At 33.0% G+C, this 15,818-nt stretch overlaps 1 long non-coding RNA gene across 1 annotated transcript in view; it reads right to left on the bottom strand.

Annotated features, from left to right (window-relative positions):
• Positions 1 to 1,634: 1,634 nt before the first annotated feature.
• Positions 1,635 to 15,818, bottom strand: part of LOC117101313 — a 42,509-nt gene continuing 28,325 nt past the window's right edge. The window contains exon 3 of the long non-coding RNA XR_004444265.1: positions 1,635 to 1,721. This is a non-coding gene — a long non-coding RNA (uncharacterized LOC117101313). The remainder of the gene's footprint in view (positions 1,722 to 15,818) is intronic.

Here is a 15,818-nt window from a genome sequence, read left to right as displayed (position 1 = left end):
GGGAAGTGTGTTTATTAGGTGTGGGGAGTGGCTATCTCATCTTTTAAAACCCTTACATTATAACCTGGAAGCGTGTTTATTTAGGCTTGGGGAGTGTAGGGCTAATCTTTTAAAACCCTTTACCCTATAACCTGGAAACGTGTTTATTAGGCATGGGGAGTGGAGAGCTCATCATTTGGGACCCTTAAAGGTTTTATGAGGTTTGAGTAGGTGTATTTTTTATGAGGAAAATCGTGACATTACTTTCTAAGAATTGAAGATCAGATATCATTCCCCAGTAGGCAATGATATGCATTTAAAATGCGAGTTGTTATTGGCGGACCGAATTTTGGACAAGCCTACGCACAATTACCAAATTTATATTTGATATTAATGCTTACGGTAATGTCAACCGAGAGAAGCATGACTTCTAGGTTGGTCCTCATCAAATGCCTTGTTTTATATGTATATTTTAGCCATGATGAAATAAATGTTTTGATGATCTGATTTGATGTGATACAGTACAACACGTACATAGTTCTGAAAAGAACTATTGTTTGTTGAGAATATCTCCAGTATATATGGCTGGAAATGATTTCATCCATTGCCATTGTTAAACCAATTTCGATCATAAGCTTTTAATATTCAATAATTTATGCAGTAGGACAACCTTACATTTATAATGAGTTGAAATTGCATAAAATACAGTTAGTTATGACAGCTAATAAAACAACAAAGCAAATGGCATTCAGGGTTTTATTGCTGCAAACTACTAAAATCTATAATATACCATATTTTTTTGGGGGCATTTATTAGTGGATACCATCAAAACGGGTTACTGCATGATCCTAAAGACATATTGATCCAAGCCTGGTCAGAAAAAATGTAATTCTACCTGAGAAAAACATTAATAGAATGTTTTGAGAATGATGTTACTTTCATTAGATTTGTTTACAGTCATTTAAAGGGGGGGGGGGGGCAGGGGTTTATTTCAAGGAAAAAATTGAGGGAAGTGTTTATTCCAAATGATGCTCTGAAGGGGTGAGCGTTTATTCAAAGTGAGGATATTTATTCCAATAAATATGGTACTGTAAAATAATAGAAAATCTAGTGGCTTATAGCTCTGCAAGTTTATAGAGGTTACCTTTAATTATTTGATAAAAAAAATACTTAAAATATAAATCAATGTTATTGAAGAACTTGGTAAAAAGACAGCACATAAAAAACACATTAGTATTCTTGCCTCTAGATATTTCTCTGAAAACCGAATCCTGATTTCAAGTTATGGTTTTCAAATTACTGGTAACAATTTGTCAATATATCACAAGTTTTAACAGCTATCTGCAATATCTAGGCAACATTGAGGCTTTGTAATATACTGCCATAAATCAGGGATGATATTTTAACAGGTGAGCCATCAACTTCATCAAACAAATATTTTATAGCAACCATGTTTCAACTATGTAAGTCAAAGGTGGAGTGTCAATCACTGATTTGTCATCTGAAGAAGTTGAGGTGACACTGGTGGAACTGAAGATACATTTGTAGCTCAGTCACCATCAATTTAATATCACCAATAAAGCATTCCATATAATATAGTTTACATATAATCAATAATATGTGCACAATTATAAATCAATAATAATCGATAATTTGCTTACCCTTCCTTCACTTTTCCAATAAATGAAGAAGCCATACTCATCCACCTTATATATACAGTTCTGCTCAATTGATCCTGAATCCTATCAAAAAAAAAAAAAAAAAAAAAAATAGACTCGACCATCACAAAGTGAGAGAAATTTACTAATTGCAGAGAGGAAGAGTTAGACAAATTATTAACAAGTGGCAGATTTAGCCATCACTGGGAATGGCAAATTCAGTATCACTATTAGAGTTGTAGATTCAGGAATCACTACTGCAGGAGTAAGAAATTTACTCATCACTAGAAGAGGCATATTTAGCCATCATTATTAAGAGTGGCAAATTCTGCCATCACTTGGGATGGCAGAATCAGACATCTCTAGGAGTTGCGGATTCAGCAACCACTGAGAGTGGCAGATTCAGACATAACTGCTTGTGGCAGATTCTGCCATCACTCGGGATGACAGAATCAGGCATCCCCAGGAGTTGCAGATTCAGCCATCACTGGAATGGCAGATTCAAACATCATTAGGAGTGACAGAGTTGGACATCACTTGGAGTGGCAGAGTAAGACACCACTTGGAATGGCAGACTCAGCCATTAGAGAAGCCTGAAATAACTATCACTAGGGGGAGGTTACAGATTCAGCGATCACTGGGAGTCAACCATACAATTACAAGAGATAGATTCATTCATTATGAGGAGTTGTAGATCCAACCATCACTAGGAATCAAAGATTTACAGGTACGTTTAGTCATTACTATACTAGGGGAAGATCCACCAATTATTAGGGATGAAAGATTTATAAATCATTGAGATGGATGTAACTAACGATTAATTTTTAAAAAGGTCAGTGTAATATTCAATTGAGCAGAATTTTGATTCATAATAAACACTACAATTAGTAAGTTAACTTATTGGTTTAATATTCAGATTAGTAAACTGTACAATAATTGTAAATGATCATGATTATAATAACATGGAAATTTATATAGCATCATCTAGGCCACCAAGGTACAATATAAATGGCGCTATGCATGTTAAATATTAGTTTATTGGTAGACAAAAAAAAAGTTTTTATTAATTTCCTAAAACAAAGACCATACTAGAATCTGTACTGAATGGAAGTGGCAAAAGAATAATGTTTTAATGTTTAAAGGTATTAAACCACAAGTCCAATTATCACAGTGATTTGCATTTTTGTGTAATTATCTCCCTATTTGGCACCAGCATTTCTATCCAATTAAATCTCAATGTAACAGTTATTGGGACTAAATTAGGTATCGTCTGGCAACCAATTCGTATTCTGGCAACATTTTTACACTGATCTAGGCTATAAGAGCCACTGGCATATTTGTACTAGTAGCTTTAGCTATGGCATTACTAATGAGATTGAATTGCATCGCTTTAATATTCCATGATTCATAGCTTCTGAAATAATCAGGTTTTTATATACAATAACATTCTTCTTCTCTTATACTAATTATATAGAGACTCACGAAGCTACAATAACTATCGGATTCATCAGGATGAAGCACTCTCACAACAGACTGTTTAAATAAATAAGTAAACCCACTTGCTAGAAATCATATTAGTTAAAGTTATATCAACATATGGGAAAGCAATTTAATAAACAGAGATTAATACGGGCAGACACGACAAAGTATTACTTACACTAATTTCAACTCCAATCAAGACACGGTATGCATATATACAATATCAAATCTACCACGGCCAAAATCTTTCAAAAATCTGATTTAAATTTGCTTCTTGTTCTTTAGTTCTTCATATAATTTTTATTTTCATTTAAATATTGTTTTACATTTTTTAAAATTTCAGTTTTTGTTATCTGGACCATAAGGAAGAACAATGCCCCTACATTGATTTGGTATCTACAAAAAAGAGCGATTTTTAACGAAAACCATTATTATTTATATTCTATTTTTCATTTGATATATTTTTTATTGTTATAAAATAAGAAAAAATAGCAAAGGATAGAGAAAAAGGCTCGAGAAAAAGGCTCAAAGAAACCAAAGTAAAGGAAAAAAACAACAGAATCACATAAATCACTGCCGCTTTTGGTCTCCTTTGCCATACCATACTATTTTCACTGATGACAACACGCCAATTCGCATATCCAGGGTCAATGAACTTTACTGTAGGTTGTGTGTTGCTTGTTGGTATTGATTGACCTTAACACGAGCATGTGCGGTTTGAACTACAACTTGGCTTTAATTTTCTAGCTCCAGTAAATGTTCCAATAAGTGCTGTTCTCAAAATAAACACAGCACCAAAACACTATTTTTTTTTTCACTACTGTATTAAATTTGGTATGGAGTACCTGTAAGTGTCACTCTTGAATAAGGGTCACAAAGTTCATTAGAGATACATTCAATAATGAAAACATAATGAGAGTAAACACTTAATGTGCATTGGGGTTTCGCACCATTGGGACATTATTAAATAACTGATTTCTCACAGATTAAATAGTGTAATACCAGCTTTGTTAAATAGGCCTATGTAAAATGCATGGTACTACTTCAGCATTCAAATCCCATGATGTAATGAAGAGCAAACTAACAACTTTCTTACTACCATACCTGCAAAAAACAAATGGGTAAAATGTGGACCTACAGGCTATAAACTTGGTTTTATCCCTAAAGTAGAAGAAGAATTAATGCATGAACATAAGTATAGCCATTGTCAAGACATGCAGGGATAGTATATTTTCATAGGGATGATAAGATTAATAATAAAATAATAATAATAATAATTTATAAAGCACCAATATCACTAAAGTTATGTAAAAATCAAAGGTGCTATGCATGTTTAAATCTTAAAATGGTGTGTTTTGAGTTTTGGTCTTAAAAATAGCAACTGAAAATTTCGGCAATATGTTTAAGCATGAAGTTCCAAAGAGTGCCAGCTAAAAAATAAAAATGATCTATAGCCATAAGGTTTGGTGTTAACTTCAGGAACAATAAGTAAATTAAGTTTAGCAGAAGGGAGGGAGGAGGATAAGGAGACATATTTAGGAAAGAGACCAAGTAGGTAAGTGGGTTATTGGAGTTGCAACGCTTCAAATATTAGAAGAATTTTATACTTTATTTATGAGTTAATGGGAAAGTGTAAATTAGGCTATAGATAATAGGAGATATACCAAATTATCCATGAACACAGGAATATCCATCCACGACCAGCTTAAATTTGTAACAGACATAAGGAAGATACAAGAAAATTTATCTAACTGCATAATGTGATGAATACATCTCTTTTTGAAATTGACAACAGGTGATTTGTATTGATCAGACAAGGTGTGTCGATACATTCCAGGTTTTACCATAATTACAGTATAAAAAATTACATAAAAGGAATTGCGGAAGTACAAAGAACTGAATGAGAACTGCCACCTGATACATAGTACCAGGATGAGTAAAATAGAGAAAGAAAAATGTCAACGAACATGAAACAAATGAGAATGTTGAGACACCTGGAGTTAATTGTATTGAAATATCACATGATGCATCATCATGTCATTTAAAATGTGATGAGCATGGTATTATCATACATCAACCTCATTTTTTACCACTGATGTTCATGGTTATGTCGTAGACGGGATTGGAATAAATAGTTCTCTATGTCTTGTTGATTCTTATGCCAGCGGCGTGGAGATGAGGCAGGGCGTTACACGGTAGCCGTGAGTCTACATTCCTTGCATAACATCAAGTATGTTACGCTTTGCAGGACTATGTGATTAAATGACAGCTATCAAGCTACAACATATATTGCAGAACCAGAAAGTGGCGGAATAGATAATTACTCACCCCCGGCAGCAGCCGAAAAATCTAACCATGTGCGCATCATTTAGATTAGATATTAAAATGGCTGACAAAAATCCAGAGCTCCTTGGGAGTATATCTTTCAGGACTTCCTCAATGGACCTCTTAGGAGTGATAATCAAACTTGAATAACCAATCAGAAGACACATATGTCCCACAAATGCAAAGTGGAGGCTTAGCAGAAAGTTCCATTAGGTATGGAAACATCACAACTCTTTTACTCAGACCATAAGTTTCGTCACTCTGGACAAACTCTTCATTGTCACGAGCTGATTTTGCCACTGATTAAAATACCTGCCACCATTTATTGCCCTCAAATGGTTTTCTATTTTGTTTCATACAAACTTACAGTACTTGTATTGCATTCCCCCCATCCCACCCCCAAATTCTGATTACATCAACATCTTGACAAAATTATTGGGGTACTATGGTATGCATTATTTATTATATACTGGAAAAAATACATATTCATAATTATACAATTAAAACCAACTACACACAGTAAAAAATTACTGGTTATTTGGGTTGCCATAGTTACCAGGTATCATTACTTATTATAGCAAAATACATTTTGCATATTGAGCCTACCTGACCCCAATTAGCACCCAAAAGATACAATAGTGACAATATATTAAGTACACAAATATAAAATTAAAACATTATAAACTCATCATCACTTTTCATCATCTATTCTAATTCAGCCAAATCCATATGAAGTTGTTTAATCTCATAGTCAATATGAACATGATCAGATACTTTGGGATTCCATAGTTACCAGGTTTTGAAATTAATGTTTACATGGTTACCAACTTCAGAGATTTGAAGAGTGACTCTACTGCACCAGTTGGCTTGAGGGGGGAAGAGGGGGAGAGGAGGCAGACTTTAATAAAGCCATGTACAATTTGCATTTCAATGTATGTTTGAGCACCTAAACTGATCAATTTTTAGTTAACGCGTCAGTGAAGTAAGTATTCATGTAAATACTGTACGTACTTACCTGACTGCGTGCATGTTTGATGCTACCTGACAACTGCAGTTTAACTCACTGCATGACTGTTTTTAAACCAAAACCAATTTCTTCTCATTTTAAATACATTTTAACCTGAGTTTGTGATAATTCGCATGACAAATTTATGATCACACGTGTTACTGCAAAATTTGTGTTTCATCCAAAATCACTTTGAAATGCAGGACCGTCCCGTATAATGCAAGATGGTTGGTAACTATGTGTTTATAATAACCATGGCAAATAAAAACCATACATTATGTCTTTACCTGTTGACACTAATAATAGCATCAACATAATAACAAGACTGTCTTGTGAAGGAATATACTGCTTTAAATAGTGGCTAAGTTCATTGCTTGGCAATCCTTGGCATTAGGCCTAAAACCAGTTAAATAATAAAAAAAATAATAATAACATTTTTACTTTAACATGAAAAAAACATGAAAAACTGAATTATTTTAATCAGCGTATTACCAAATGTTTATAAAGTATGTTATACAAGTGATATATATCAGCCACTGGAAATTTATGTTTGCATTTTATTCAAACATTAAACATATATAGAATAATTCCAAATACAAGCATATCCTAGGAAACGTCCCTGAAAACGGAGAATCCATGAAAACCATAAAAGGCAATACCACATTGTAAGTAAAAAAAATAAACCAATCAATAAACACCATATAAAGGAAAAAATAGAAAACAAAACGAAAATGAGGAAATGACAATGCTGTCCATTCCGGTTTTATCCTTGTGTTTGAGAGTTTGAACCTTATCATGAAAATTCTCAGCCATGTATTGGATATCTCAGCTTGTATTGCTGACAGACTAATATTTAGATATACAAATTTTTTTTTTTGAATAAGCAAATGATAAAAAATCAAATGATGATGATAAATTATTAAAAAGTAGCTCCTTAGAAATGGATTCCAGGCCATTGTTTCTGGTATAAGAAAGTAATAAATAAAAATATGATGATTATAGAATGATGAAGATGCTACTAATGATGATGATTAAATGTTAATGATGATGATAATGATTTAAGATAATGAGAATACTGATGATTATGATTATGAGGATGCTATATGATAAAGTTCACAATGATAATGATTGAATTAAGATGATTGGATGAATATTAAGATGATAACGAGATTTGATGACGATTATGATGATGATTTAATGAAGATAATGATGATTAGATGAAGCTGATCATAAGGATGATGATTGTGATGATTAGATGAAGATTATGATAATTAGATGAAGATGATAATGGAGATGATTTCCCATCAGAGATAGAGGAAGCATCACAGTACCAATTTGAGATGCAATCATATTAAGATATTTACCGAAACAGGCCAAAGTCAATATTTTTATATTTTATGACTGTATACTTTGTAAGTGAATTTTCTTGTCAAAACAGTGTTCCCTGCACATATTCTGTAATTCTAGTCATATTGTTTGTACAGGTTACTTTATATCTTTGAGGTCGATTTTCTCAAAACGTGGTTCTTATACACCCAAACTTTAAATGCTCACATCTCTGGATTTACTTATAGTAGGGAAGCCATTCAAAGACCATGAATGCTTATAATGTGATCTACCCAAATATATAAACTTAATTTTTGAATTTATAACCATGAGACTCATTTTGTGGTGATACCTCACATATTACTGCTATCTTCCATTTTTTTATCAGATAAATTTACTCTGGTTATTATCTGTTTATAGTGGCTTTTGTAAACACATATTACTTACTCTTTTACATAAAGGTACCGTAGAATAGTCAAACATGACTGAGTAAACAATCAGAGAGAAACCACTTTGACATATGGGTACAACTTATAATCGAGCTAAGATAAAGATTGTGGCGAACAGTGAGATCTGGTATAAGCTATCGATAAAAAAAAAACAAAGAATAGGGGGTTATGATGGGAGGTTATGATGATGGAGGTTATGATGACGATGACGATGATAATGACGATGATAATGACGATGACAATGATGTTGACAATGATAATGGTGATGACGATGACGATCATGACAATTATAATGACCTTGATGGTCATATATTTTGATTTATTTACATATTTTAGTTACATATGAAGTATGTAATAGTCACATATTGATGAGCTTTATAATATTTTAATATTTCTCAAGAGCATAAACATTACAAATCAAATACTTGTTGACAGGTCAAAAAATGAAATCCTATACCAGCTTCATTTATTGGGCAATAAAATATTATATTGCCTCACTGAATCGAAAATGTTACTTCATTCATTATAAAAATAATTAAAAATTGTTATTAAGCAAATACTGTAATACCTCCAATGGACTTAAGTTTGAGAAGCCCATCCCATAATGAAGGCCATGGGCTTTTAATCAAGGTAGTATGGACTTCTTTTTAAGATAGTTGTTATACATTCAGACTGATGTTATCCTTGATTATGATGATTATGATTGTGTGTGAGTATCAATATTACTTTATTATACTAGGTTAAAATTATGAAAACATTAAACAGAATTTTTTGAATTCCATAGTTGAAAAATGTTGTATAGTAGCAATTCCAAATATTTACAGCATTCAATTTGAAGAGAAGCCAGGCCTTTAGTTTGCAATAAGCAATCTCGAAAAGAAACCCATCTCAGAAGGAAGCCCATCCAAGGGTACTAAAAAAAAAGAAGCCCAGGGTCGGATTGCTATAAGCGGTCTGCAGACGTTCTTAACGCTTAGATTATAGACCATTGCTATACCGCGGGCTAACAGTCTTAAATTTTAAAGCCTACTCGGAGGAGGCTTAAGAAGGTCTTAAATCATTTTGATCATGGTGTTACATCCAGGCACTAGACCTATGCCTAGATCGTCAAAGACTAAGAATCGAATGACAAATATTCCGCAAGCTTCTCAGTCTGTAAAACCGGTCTACGTTTATTTACGTTTATTTTGATAAATATGCATGTATTGAGCAAGTGTAACAGCACCCTCAATTTTATGTTACCAGGGAGTGCTTGTCTGTGTTTCAATACTCAAAGGTCTGAGAGAAGACCCTTTTATAGCAATGGTCTTAGCAGAGTGACTTAGTAAGACCGTCTAATTGATAAAGCCGTTTTATTCAAGGAGTTAAGACTATCATTTAAGACCATTTTATAGCAATCTGCCCCAGGGCTTCTAAGGTTTAACGGTATAGGTCAACAGAGGTTAAATTAAGGTATTTTTTAAGTCTTGCAAGAGGAGCACACACATTAATAGAAAGAAATTTGTTTCTAGTATTCTTTTTGCCAATTATCTGTTTCATGTTTTTTTGGAGATTGAATTATTAAACATAATGTCCATAATCCAGGATGCAAGTTCAGTAAGTGAAGTATGCAGTCCATTAGGACCTTAGTGGAGTGACACCCTCCCCCCCCCACCCCAGATGCTATCCTATTATGCAGTTTTATCATTGTCACTTGTATTTTTGTCATGCATTTATGTTGTGAAGATAAAGCAATAAAAGAAATTATATATTGAATTAAACTAATTACAATTTAGTGACAATTTATTGGTATATAAACTGTGTTGATAATTATATAATTATAATATCAAATATTGAAAAAATAGATCATTCTCAAATTAGTACCATTATATTATCAGCTCCCACCTTCATGGTAGTACCCTTATAACAACATTAGTCCAACACTATTACATAGATCATCATCTTTTCTATTCCTTTACAGTATCAGATTATTATTTCTAATGTAAAGCGTGTTGCAGTTTTAGCAAAATGCTCTCTATCAAGATCGAACTGTTGTCATCATTATTATTATCATTATCATCATATACTGCACCATTTGGTCTATAATTTTCAAAATTCAAACAATTGAATCTAGGATCTCAATGCATTACAGCAAGGGTGGGCATAAAAATCGGTCGGAGGCCCAAAGTGAATTTTTGATTCAACACCGAGGGCCACACCCAAACTTTGTTGTTTCCAGTGTGCTTCCAAACACCTCCAAGGACTGCTTTTACACCAATTTATTCTCAGTTTTATTTTACTTTTACCCATGATCGGTGTCGGGCCATAAAAAACAAGGTATTTTCTGGCCAACTTTGCTTGGTGGGCCGCACACATAGGGTTTTTAATTCATTTTCGCAGGCCGCAGAAAATTGCTGGTGGCCGCACTTTGCCCACCTGTGCATTACAGAATGCTTCCTCCCAGCCACTCACCCAAAGATTGCCACAAAATGTTGCCTATATCTTGGGAGAATTCAAATGCTTTAAAAAAAAACAAAACATGCCTTATATTAATTAAAATTTAGTCAAAATTTGTTGACAAAATAAATTGACACATTTCTTGGGAAAGAAACTCAAGTACATCGAGAGTTTAATTATTAAATGCAGATTGCTAAATGAATGTATTGTTCTGAAAATCAAGGTTTCAGTGATTTATTTTCTAATCAAGGTTTTCTTTACATACTGGTTAAAATGACAAATACATGGTCACCTTCAGGAGTATGTCAGTCACCTTTTTACATACCATACACAATCATAAATAGATGACCTTTTAAGGGTCTGTCAGTCAATTAATTCTATATAGACATCAAATGTGGAATGAGTCTATTCATAATTAAAACAGATTATTTTGTGGTGGAACTATATAACTTGGTGTTTGAGATGCATGCCTTCCAATCCCAGGGTCCTAGGTTCAAATCCTGCAATGTTGATGGAGTTGAGCTGTAGCTTGGTGGTTAAGATGCTTGCCTTCAAATCCCAGGATCCTAGGTTCAGATCTTACAAATGTTGATGGAATGGAGCTGTAGTTTGGCGGTTTAAGATGCTTGCTTTCCAATCCCAGTTTTCTGGGTTCAAATCCTGCAATGTTGATGGAATGGAACTGTAGATTTGTGGTTAACTGCCTGCCTTCCAATCTTAGGGTCCTGGGTTCAAATCCTACAATGTTGATGGAGTACAGCTGTAGCTTTGTGGTTAAGAGGCTTGCCTTCCAATCCCAGTGATCTGGGTTCAAATTCATTGATTCAAGTTAAATGATCAGTTCAGTGGTACAACTAGGTTACCTCTTGTACTGGTTTAACTGGTCCCTGTACTAATTAACCTATTTGGCCATTATGGAAGTATCATAATTATTTACTTTTCTGGGAAGGTCACTTTCTATGACCATGGCATTGGTCATCTTTTGTCCATGATGATACTTGGCAACAGTTAGTGGTCAAGTTATAAAACAAAAGGATGGTGTTCACTCAATATTCTCACGTTCAAGAAATAACGAACCCATTAAATGGATCCTGGCCAAACCACCTACCTTAATAGCAAACCACGCCTAAGAGTACAACTATAGAGTGGCACCCAGGGATACCTAAATGGTGAACTACTTACACTACAATACACAGGAGTATACAACCAAAGCATTAATGTGTGCCCAAGTAATCATAGGTAATGACAGTCTGGGATAATAGTGTTTTTATTGGAAAGGCTTAGCAGCTTCGCATTATTTTACAATTTAGAATGAATTAGTTAACAGATTTTGATTTAAGAAACTTTTTTGAATTTAGATAAGTGTCATTAAATCACTTCAGTGATACCAACAGATGCATTAATTATAGATCATATAGTACATTAAGCAGAAATTAGTATTTAATTCATTTAATTTTTTTTCAGGACTCTACTGGAATCAAGTGCGTATTAAAGTCAGGCTCTGTCTGAAGGAAAAACAATTTCGATATGCTGTACAACTGAATTTTCTAAGACACAAAAAGCATATTTGACAAAAAAACTTATGAGCAGTTAATGAGATATAGACTTTTGAATATTAAAAAAGTGGGATGTGGGGGGTGGGGAAAGGGCGTAACCACCCTTTTTTCACCTTTTCACCCAGTTTCTAAATATTCAAAAATCTGTATCTCATTAACTGCTCACTAGTTTTTCGTCAAATATGTTTTTTGTCTTAAAAATATCAGTTAAGCAACATATCTAAAAATATTTTTCCTCCGGAGCCTGACTATAAGATTTATTCCCATCGTGGGAACTAGTAATTCGGTCATTGTCTGCTAGGAACCATTTTTAAAAACTATCCTGAGAAATTGCATAATGGGAACGGTTTAGTCATTGTATCATCGTAGCTTTTGTTATTGCATGATATCATGTCTTTGTGAAATTCTCTTTGTGAGTACAGTTTCCCTGTTGAATTTTAACCTCTCCATGTTGTGAATAAACATTTTTTCACCATTTTGAAATACATCTTCAATGTTTCTTTGATTGTGATCTTCTGATTTTCAAAATCATTCAATTTCCCTCGCCATGTTTTTATTGTGTGATTTTTCTCCTTGTGTAGCCTATCAAGAGTGGCTTTCAGTCTCATGAAATAAAATGTCAACTTCATAACATTATTATTCTATAATGTGAATTACATCACCAAATTATGGGATATGATGGGAATAATTCAGAAATTTCAAGATGTGATATGATGTGCTGGTTTACAGGGCACTGTTAACCCATATTACTGACTCAATCAAGGTTAATGGATTCCCTGAATAGACATAGTTTTTGTTTGTTGTTTTTTTTTTTTTTTTTTCCCTGAATAGACATAGTTTTTGTTTGTTGTTTTTTTTTTTTTTTTTTTTTTTTTTTTTTTTCCGTATGACTTGAATTTTTGCTGGTATTTGTTTCTGTTTCTGTCTGTGCATTTTTCTGACCTCTTCGCTTTTTTAATTGAATTTTGAATGACAATACATTTTTTTTTATATGATTTGAATTTTAATTGTATTTTTGTAAATTCAATATCTTTTTGATATGATTGCAATAGAGAAATTTGATTTTAATTTGATTTGATCGTCAGGAAGTACATGTGATGGAAACTGAATGTTGCATTTTGCATCATTGCATTAAGGGATCATTAATCAATATATATGTTTGGAATAATTCATAAATTTCAAGATGAGAAATGATGTGCTGGTTTATTATGAATTATACAGGGCAGTGTTAACCCATATTATTGACCCAATTAAGGTTATTGGATTCCTTGAATAGAAATTGTTTTACCAGGATATCTAATAGAAACAATATAACTGGGTTATTAGAAGCGGCTATTCTAGTTGTGTACTATAACCCGGAATTTTTGTAAAAACTATCAACTTAAAGGTAGCGTGTCATTCATGTTGCGCTGGACCTTAATGTGCATTAAAAACATCTATCGTCTAAAGCGTTCGGCTGTTCCAGTGATTGTAGATGCACTTCATAATAATGATTAAAGCATTTGGTATTTAGCGGTGTGTTCTTTAAGTCTTCGATTATAATTATAAGCTTTAATTCTGTAAATTCAAAATGATATAAACTGATGTTTAATATATTTTTTTATGGTCTAATGTAATGTATATTATATTTTTTATATATACTGATAAAACTGATTTTGTAATTACAATTTCAGCTGTATAGCTGCTCGGTGTAAATTTATGTTTTTTTATACCTGAATAAAATAAATAAAATTTGACAAAAACCAATCTAATAATACCAAAAACAATGCTTATAAGCGCTTTACACTAAATGAACACGAGAAATGAAATGAATCCATAAATATCCAACAGTAACCCACAAAATAAAATTTAACAATTAAACAGGTATCAACATAAAAAGGAAGTAGTCAAAACAGATGCATTAATATTATTCCTATGTTACTTTCCGTACGTTTTGTATTATGTTTGGTTACAAGTGAAAAAGCTTATAGATTAAAGACATAATTTTGAGCTTAAAAATAAACAAGTGCCTGAAATAATTATATGCATATTTTATGTTAATTATATGTTAATTATGCAATTTTCTATCATGCTTGGCCTTCATCCTGGGTAAAACACCGAAACTGATTATATTCAGTCACTGTCCTTATATTGTAATGAAGCACATATCTTACTATGCACGGTAGGACATATCAACGGTTATCACCGTTCCGACTGTCTAAGCCCGAAGCATCCATGAACACTAATTATGATTTAGTCATCACATGGTGAGAACAGCACATGAAAAAAATGTTTAAAAATGCCAATATTATTCGGCATTTGCATGATTGCGTGATTAATAACTGCCTGCTGGTAGGCAATTGCAAAGTATTTAGAGAACTGCATGCGATCGGTAGGTGAAACATACAAATAAAGCGCCACTAGGAGTGTTTCATCATTGGTAGTAGTTTACATCAGGGAATCCCACAATGCTTTTCAACTGTATACCTCTCAAATCTTGCAAATTGCTTCTCTATCTTTTTTTCAGGTTTGCCTCTATTTTTTTTCCCCGGTGGGTTTTTCTTTTTGTTTGAAGTGTTCAAAAAAAAAATCCTCTTAAAATGTCATGGGATCAACTTTAAATAAATAAACAATTGAAAATTTAAAATACAATTTTCAATGATTTACAGCATTTACTATGAATATCTGCTGGTACAAATATGAAGCACCTGTCAAATGATGGAAAATGTTTTTCTCATTCTAAGTTTTAGATGAAATCATTCACAATTGGAAATACATTTACGATACAAACCGCTGTTTGTTTTTGTATCAACAGCCAGCATACATTGGAAAATTTACATCCACCAAATGGCTTGCTACATCTTGCGATAAGAACTGATGTCTGTTTTCGTAGCGACAGCCAATGATTGAGAACTGGAATTACAGTGGATGGAACTGCTAGCTGCATAACGAAATGTCAGCTACTGTGTTCTGAAACTGTTGGATCCCATTCCGGTTTTTTTTTTTCTATAAAGCTTATCATGTTGATTTCACAGAATCCTATAACAATGCTCAAATTTCATAACAGCATTATTATACTGAACACGATTTATACCACTGTATAATTATATATAGGCCTATATGAAATTGGTGAACTTATCCCTCTTCCCCCTCCCCCTCCCTTCTTGTTTCAAAAAATTCTGGATGCACCTTTGTTATATGTATTGAAATTAACTTATAATTTAACTAAGTGGATAATGCGTCATTGTTCAAAACCCTTATCATGTATTGTGTACGACCATTGAATGATTACATACTATACTAATGTGATATTACAGAAATCAGCTTTCGCAAGCAACGATAATGTCAAGGATAACCACTGTCGGATTGCCTTGCATTTGATTGGTCGGTTTAAAATAATATTATCCCATGAGGATTATCAATGATAGATTGCTTTAATTTGACTGGCTGGATTATAATTTTTAAGATAAGGCTGCCATTTTGATTGGTTAATAAGAATACTAAATGATAATTTATTACAAGTTGATTGGTTTAATAATGAAAATAACACTAACATTACACAAACAATATTGATACCACTTGATTGGTTGATAAAAATAACACTAACATTCAGGGATTGTCATTG

Source organism: Anneissia japonica, unplaced genomic scaffold (assembly GCF_011630105.1).
Source record: "Anneissia japonica isolate Jap-2015-1 unplaced genomic scaffold, ASM1163010v1 scaffold3709_len703521_cov189, whole genome shotgun sequence".
In the NCBI taxonomy this organism is placed as follows: Eukaryota; Metazoa; Echinodermata; class Crinoidea; order Comatulida; family Comatulidae; genus Anneissia; species Anneissia japonica.
The sequence above is the reverse complement of the archived record's forward strand: the minus strand, read 5'-3'. Positions and strand labels throughout refer to the sequence as shown.